Genomic DNA, 8,536 nt, shown 5'->3' with positions numbered 1-8,536 from the left:
TACCTGGAGAAAAGCAGAAAAAAAAAAAAAAAATCAAGGCAGATGGAGCCAAAGACTGAAAGGAGACAAGAAACATAGGGAGAAGAAGAGAAAGATGAAAATTAGAGGGAAAAAAAATGAATAAAAAAGGAACCAATGAGATGAAGCTATGTAAAATATTCTGATGCAGAATCACCTGGTATATTTGTTAAACGTATATTCCACTTTCCAGGTCAGCCAAATTGCAGTCTATGGGAGTAGCATCTTTAAAAATAAATGAAAAGGCTTTTGATAAAATAATTACTCCCTTTTTGTTAATTTGATTTCAAATTTTGTTATTTTGATTTCAAATTTGCAAATCTATTTGCTTCTTTAAAGCTGGCAAAAAAGAAATACATTTATTTTCCTAAAAGGCTTTTCTTTTGTATTGTACAAAATGGTTGATAACATTATTATACACAAAAATGTTGGCGTATTTTCACAGACATTGAAGCAGCTCAGAGACATAGCACCTTCCATCAAAAGGCTTTGCTCTAATGAGAGTAGCAGGATGATGTTAAATGCATTCTTTTCTCCCACAGGCACTGGTGGTGTGGATGCAGGAAAATCTACACTCAACACAAGCAGTGTGCTCCTTACCTTTACCTTTTTCTTCAGGTCCATTTATTGTGATGTTTTGTAAATTACAGATCTTTTATTCATCTTTAGGCTTTTTCTTATTGACACTTGGCTAAAGTTAGAATATTGCCTGCCATGTTAACAGTCCCATTGGGAGGTCCTATCACAGATGGTCTGAAGGCCAAATCTGTTTCCGCTGTGTCTCTGGTCAGATTTCTCTATGGTAGAGGCTGCTGTGCTAAATGACCTTCTGCAGGTTGTCTACACCTGAGTGCACACGTGGAGTTAGGTATAATATAATGTGTTCCCATCAAGCTGTTCTTGCAGGGATGGTGGTTGCAGTTCAGATGCATGCAAGGTGCTGGTATATTAGTCAGGGCCATGTTAGGAATCCATATTGAAAAGGGCCTGCTGTGTAGTGATCATGTTGTCTAACCACATTGAACGGTGCCTACTGGGTAAGTGATCATGTTGTGTATCCATATCTAGCTGTGCCTGCTGTGATAGTGATCACGTTGTGTGTAATTGCATGGCCACCCTGGGAATTTATTGCTATAGATCAGGCTAGAGGGCAGAAGAAAAGCCAATAATTGTGCTTTCTCTGGGCTGTTAGCTGTAGTATTGAGAGCAGGTATCAACTTCTAGGGTGGGAAACAAATCTTTGATTTGGGGATGAAAACAAAGTTGCCATTCTCAATTCTAAGCATTTTGGGGTTATTCTCTCTTTTCTATTTCATGTAATGGCAAATTATTTGTAATTTGGGTAAGATGACTCTGTAAGTGATAAAATCAGTACACTTAAAGGCTATATTAAAATTAACACATAAGTCAGGTGTGGTGGCTTGTGCCTATAATCACAGCATTTTGGGAGGCTGAGGTGAGAGGACTGCTTGAGGCCAGAAGTTCAAGACCAGCCTAGGCCACGTGGTGAGAGCCCCTGTCTCTACCAAAACAAAACAAAGACCATAAATAAATTAGCTGTGTTTGGTGGTGAGCACCTGTAGTCCTAGCTGTTCAGGAAGCTAAGGTGAGAGGATTGTCTGAACCCAGAAGTTCTAGGTTACAGTGAACCATGATCGTGCCACTGCACTCCAGCCTGGGTGACAGAGTAAGACCTTGTCTCTAAAAATAAATAAATAAATAAAATTAAATGAACATATGAAAAAATCAAGCTTATTCACATAGAATGCCTTCAGAATTGTTCATAAATTCATAAAACAAACAGAGAATAAAATATCCTGCCAGAGAACACAGAGCCAAGCAGGATATTTATTATTCTTTTTTGGCTAAGCTCTTGTTAAGAGAATTTTCTCACCTTCCAGGAGTCAGTAAAGGTTAGTAAAACCAAGGCTACCAGCCTTATATTCCAATATTTTTCTTATTATTTAAATTATATCAGTGGATAATAAAAAGGAGAGACAGTAAGTGATGGGCCTGGTTTAGTAAGCAAGCAATATATACACATCCAGATCAGTATGATTCTTCAAAGTAGAGAGTTGGGCAAACTTACTGCATTTTGGGAACTTTTCTTTTGGAAAGACTTTCAGAGTTAGTTTACAAATCGTATAAGCAAACCAGTGTCATTACCTCCTTCATTACCAAAAAAGAAAGAAAAAAATAAAGAAAAAAAGAAGAGCATTTACTGAAATGGCTCTGGCTCACTCAGATTTGACTATGAGAGATGTTGACTGTTGATAAAACCAATGTGGATGTGTAGATGGGAACACATTAAGATAAATATAATCAGATAGATTTGTTGAAAACAATCAGACAAGCATTTTCAAACATCATTTGTAAATTCTTTTGAAAATAGTCCCAGTGTGTTATAGATGTTATATAACTACTCCTGCTGATATACCTTGTGAACATGGTAGCCTTATTTTGCAGGTGAACGTAAACTCAGACACAGCTAGCCCATGAATTATAGGGGGATTTTTCATGGGTAAGTAGCCTAGCTCTTTCTGATTTCAAATAGGAGCTAACCATGTTGCTGTTCAGACAGAAACTTGGACTTTTAAAATTATCTTTAGAATTTCATAAATTAGGAGGATAAAGGAAGAAGTGGAGAAGGAGAGAGGATAAGAGGGAAGGAGGAAGAAAAAGCAGAATCCTTCCCCTCAAATCCAGTTTTAAGGTCATGTGATTCATCTCATTATAGATACTGAAGAGAACTTTTGGACAATGAGAAACAAATCTGACTTTTCAGAGTCTGATTAAGTATTTAGATATAAATGTGTCTCTCCAACAAAGATATGATCTTCCCATTTTGAAGGCTCTAATATCATCTTTTTTGGCAGGGCCCTATGGCCATGATGATTTGAATAATAGTTCCACTCTATTCTTGTGTGGTTGATAAGCCCCAACCAAGGCTATGGAATGAAGTGTCAACTGGGAGTGTGGAAGGGTGGTAGGGTGTCTGCTCAGTTTACTCTAGTTTCAGTGAATTTAAAATGAACCATAAACTGGAGTAGAAACTCAAGATTTCATTGTTTATATGTGCTACAGTTCTAATGTTATCTAATTTTAATCACTTCAAGCCATGTAAATAAAAAAGCTGACGGAAGGGAATAGAATCAGTAGCTTTAATGTTGTTTGGGGCTGCATGCCTGGCACTGTGTAAGCCAATTTACATCATGTTATTTCGTCTACTTCTCATAAGAAGCCTGTGAAATAGGCACATTATACCCATTTCACAAAGTCACAGAGGTTCACGGAAGTGAAGGGTGGTAGAATACAGGAAGACCAGCTCTGTCTCTCTCCAAAGCCCAAGCAGGCTCTATTATCAGATTGTAATTCTTTAAAATGAGTTTTTAAAGCCATCTATCTAGAATAATAACAGAGAGGTTTATAAAGTGAAAAGTAAGTATTTCTCTTTACCATCATCCTTTCCCTGCAATCTCATTTCTCTTAATAAGGGGAATATTTTGGTAAAATATTCCAGACTTATCTCCATACCTAAAATAGGTTTCAAATGTTGTTTTCTTTGTTAGTCACTCAGGCAATTTTAAATGACTGGTGTCACTTCACACATGGGCTGACATATGATATTTAAGCCATTTAATTCCCATGAAGTAGAGAAGTTGTAGGAGAAAAGACCATAAAAGTAGGACCTTCAAGCACCAGCCTCCAGATCAAGCTATAACCACCTTCAAACCTAGTAGAAGGCATCAATGTGGTGATGAAAATTGCTTCTCAAACTGACATCCACTTCTGGAGTCCCTTTGCCCATGCAAATCCCCCAAGATATTCCTAAAATGGTAGGTCTGGGTTATTGGTAGGTATGGGCCCATGTACCAGCTCTAGACAGGAATGCATAGTGCTACAAGAACTGCTGGATTGGGTAAGTGCGAAAGATGGGGACTTGGTACGTAAGTGTCCCCTGTATGGCTAAGAGGACCTAATGTTCTCCTTTAACAGAAGATAGGAGGGCACTCTGAAACTCAGTTTCCTTCAAAACCAGCCTTACGCAGTCTACAAAAGCTGCCCATGAGAAGCAGCAGTTAGAGATGGGGCAGCTCTCTTTCTAAGTTAGTAAAGGCACAATGGAAGCACTGGAAGCAGAGTCCACAGCTAGAAAAGAAAGCTTGCAAACAACAGCTATACCAACTAGTGGACAACCTTCACACAGATGCAGTGTGCAAAAACCACCTTTCCCCACCTCCCCACCCCCGATGCCATCTAACCTGAGGTAGCAATGCACACTTTGTTTATGCAAAGATCAAATTACTGGCTTTGCCAGTGGATATACCTTAGCTCACTGCAAGAGCAGGACAGACTCTTCTGTTCTATTCAGGCACTGGTTCTTGTTAAGCTTCTTTCTTTCCAGAGAATTTTCTCCACAGCACGGTCATTTAAGGCATATGGGCCTGCCCTTAATTGGGCATTTAGAAGAGCTACACTTCAGGCAATTGTAATAGAGCACAATTTTGAGCTCTCTGCAGCACAGTTTATCAGGAGACAGTTGAGATAAAAACAATCTTCAGGCAGGATTGCCTGGGGGTCATAGTGTCCATTCATATACCAGATCTGTATGGGGTGGGGCTGGTGGCTTCAGACATCCAGCTCCATTCTAACCTCTGCAGAATTGCTTGTGCTGGATTTCATTATGCCGTCAGTGTATATGGAAGGTCACTGTAAGAAACAGCCCTTGGATGCCTCTTTTGTGTCTATTGTAAGAATTTGTTGAAATATCTGCTGTATCACCTAGTTGCTCTGTTTATAAAGACTCTTGGACATTGCAATGAAGACCAGGAGTAACTGTAAATCTCCTAAGCAGTCATTTTATCTAATGGACACCGTGAACTGTGAAGCTGACAAGGTTTCCTATTTTCATGTTACTAGAAAATTTAGAGCCCAAATGCTATCCTAGCATATTTAGCAACCCTCAAAAGCCACCTGAAATCTTTTCTGAAACAAGGTGGGGGTGAGTCAGTAAATTTCTAGGTAATTAGTGTGTTTTATTTCAATGATCTCTGTTTCTTCCCCTGCCAAAGTCACCTTTAATAGCTGAGGAGAGACAAGTAAATTTGTGTTCTAATATGGAGAAAACAAAGTTGCTTTCCTTTCTACCTCCTCACAAGTCACTCTGGAATTCACGGGGCTCTCAATAGGCTACTTATCAGAACCTTTTTCTTAGGAAACAGGTTATTTTGTTCTAGGGGACAACAAAGATAAGATCAGTAAGGCAAGGCTGTTACTAAATCAATTCACCAACTTTCTTCAATTCAGGATTCCAGCTGCACGCTCCATTCACAAATCTGTGGTTATGAACATTTAGTCTTTCGTTGGCAGTAGAGATTTCAAAAATAGGTGAGAGGAACCACATTTAGACTAGCAATCCAGGTTTCCTAACAATGGACTCCTCTTAGCTAACACTTGGACCCCAGTGAGCTCAGTGCTCTGAGCCTGCTTGTTGTCTGAGATGGGCCAGCAAGTCAGTGAGACTAAACTGCCTTCACAGAGATAGAAACAATCTTCCAAGTTACCTTTCAGAGATGCTTGAGGAGAAAATGATGCACCAATGGAGACAGAAGCTGAAAAAAATATACATTTCAGGAGCCCCAAACCAACAGTGGGTATGCCCCAGTAGCCCCCAAAGCCCCAGGATCTCCACTCTAACACCCTTTTGAAAATAATATGAATCGTCCAGCTAGTTCCATGAATGTAACAGTGGCTTCAGCTGAGTGACAGCTGTGCTGAATTTAGAGCAGGTTTCCTCCAAGTGTGGAATTTCTCAAGAGCAAGGTAGCTGGACAGGAAAGGATCTTACTTTTTACATCCCATGGCCTTGCTCCAACAATTGTATTTCTGTTTCAAAGTCAGCCATTTTTAAAACCTCACCATCATGCACTTTTATTTAAAAAATACTTATTTTATTAAAATAAGTAGGCTCATATTCATCAGCTCAATGGAACCTAGAGCTTCTCAAAAATCCAAAGCCCAGACCAGGTACAGTGGCTCACCCTGTAATCCCACATTTTGGGAGGCCAAGGTGCATGAATCATGAGGTCAGGAGTTTGAGATCAGCCTGACCAACATGGTGAAATCCTGTCTCTACTAAAAATACAAAAATTAGCTGGGTGTGCCTGTAATCCCAGCTACTCAGGAGGCTGAGGCAGGAGAATTGCTTGAACCTAGGACACAGAGGTTGCAGTGAGCCAAGATTGCAACACTGCACTCCAGCCTGGGTGATAGAGCGAGACTGTCTAAAAAAAAAAAAAAAAATCCAAAGTCCTGAAATTACATAGCTTGCTTGCTGTTTGGATACACATAACTGTCCAAGTCAGATTCATTAGCTTTGTCACAGAGCTTTACTTATTTCTCTTATCCGCATCCAAAAGCCTGAGTGAGCAGCATCAATCTATTCCAAGTGTGGAGCACACTGGGTGTGTTTTTCGGTCAGGGGTGAGGCAACAAATGAGACAGGCTGTCAGTGTGATTCAAAATTGGGTGTTGTGGACCCTCTGAAGCTGTGTGTTTTCAAATCTGTTTCATTTTTTTTCTTAGATAACAAAATGCAGAGCTTTAAGGCTGATTATTTTGGAGTCTATTTGGATCCTTTGTGGAACTGGGAAGTAAATCGTCAGCTTATACACAAGGTGGCACCCTGTGATTCCAACCAGGTCTGCGAGGAGCGATGCTGCTAAGAGACTGAGCCACAGGCACAAATTTTTATTTACCATCTGCTATTCCCACTGTGGCAAATGTAGAGGTAGAAGTAGATGTTTGGCAGGTCACCTCTCAGTGTAGTCTCTGTCCTTACATCTCAAAGATGCAGAGCTGCCTCAGAAAAGGGCACTGGAACCACAGAACTGATTGCAGTTGATTGTAATGAATGCAGACCCCACATTCAGATTACATATGGAAAACAACGAAGCTTTATTAGTACTAGGCTCATTCCTGGGAACATAAGGGGGAGGGGTGGAGATGCAGTTCACATACCAACCCAATTAACTTTCAATTGGGTTTGCTGAAACCAGGAGCCAATTAGAAAGAACATGACATTTACAAAACTCTGAAATAGTTGAATAGCAACTGTGTTTACTAGTTTTAAGATTCCTTACAAAAAGTAATTTGTCCATTATTTGGAAGCTGCCTGCCTTGATTATAGTACTGGGAAATGGAAACTGGATTGTAATTCCAGTTCTAACAGTTACTTGACATTTATTCTAATTTAGACTACATTTAGATAGTGATTTTATTTTGATATGGCTTTAAAACTGGTTTTAATTCTTGGGTGCTTATATATTATGTTTGCTGGGCTAAACGCATGTCATTTGGAATTGGTGCAGAGCATATTTAAGTGGACTGATTTTAGAATGACTGTACTCAGCGCATTGTACGTGAAAATTAAAATTGGAGATTAGGCTGCACATCCATTTGAAGCAGGTCTTGATAAAAGTATTTCATAATTTTTTATTTTATAAGAAGATATTTTCTGTTTTTAGCATTAACAATTATATGAGTATTCAACAAATCAATCAGAAATAAACTTTATGAAAGGTAATATTTACATACGTTACTTTCCGAATGTGAACAGAGGCATTGTGATTTGGGCACTAAATTGGAAGCCAAGAAAACACAGGCTGTATCTCAGTTGAAAAGTGTATTGTGTTATTTGCCTCAAACAGTTTTATTCCCAGCTCTATAATCATTGCCTACAGGGTGAGAAGAAAATGGAGATTTGGGGAAGAAATCTTTTACATGGTCAGAGTAAAAGAACAACAAAGAAACAACTACTACAGCAAAAATCCCTTCCTATAGTTAAATTCCAGGTTTCAAAAAGGTGTTTTTTGAATTGCTCTAATTGGTTCTAAAATCTCTATGCCCAAAGGCAGGAAGCTGGAAACCGGGTAGACCACAGTAATAGCAAATATTGGCAGCAATAGCTAGGTCAGGTGACAGGCCAGTAAGGTATGTAAACTATAAGCTAGAGTGGCATGGGGTCAGTATCAGCCAATTTCTTCATGGAATATCAGTCAACAAATATACCTTAGATGTCTGCCATACGTGAGGCAAGGAACTGGGGATACAGAGATTGATAGACGGATATTGTGCCTTCCCTCCTTGAGTCTACTGCAACTTTAGGCTCTGGGTGATACACTCTCTTGGTCGTTGGTTGTAAGGTCTTAGTCATCAACTTTGGATTAGCAGCTTTAAAATGCTGACTGGTCAATAAACTGAGAAGCTTGGATAGCAGGGTAGCACCACTGAGAAAACAAGAGTTTTGGAGTCAGGTCAGATCTGAATTTGAGCTCAATTCTGTGAGTTGTTAGAATTGAAATTTGGCAAATTATGTGACACTCAGTTTTCTTATTGGTAAAATTATATTTTTTCATAGAGTTATAATAAGAAGTGGAATTCAGTTAGTTGAGATAATATCTATAACACGCTACTACAATGGCTGGCATATTATACATACTCAACGTTTCCTTTTCTG

Source organism: Callithrix jacchus, chromosome 6 (assembly GCF_049354715.1).
Source record: "Callithrix jacchus isolate 240 chromosome 6, calJac240_pri, whole genome shotgun sequence".
NCBI lineage: Eukaryota > Metazoa > Chordata > Mammalia > Primates > Cebidae > Callithrix > Callithrix jacchus.
Note: the sequence above shows the minus strand (reverse complement) of the source record.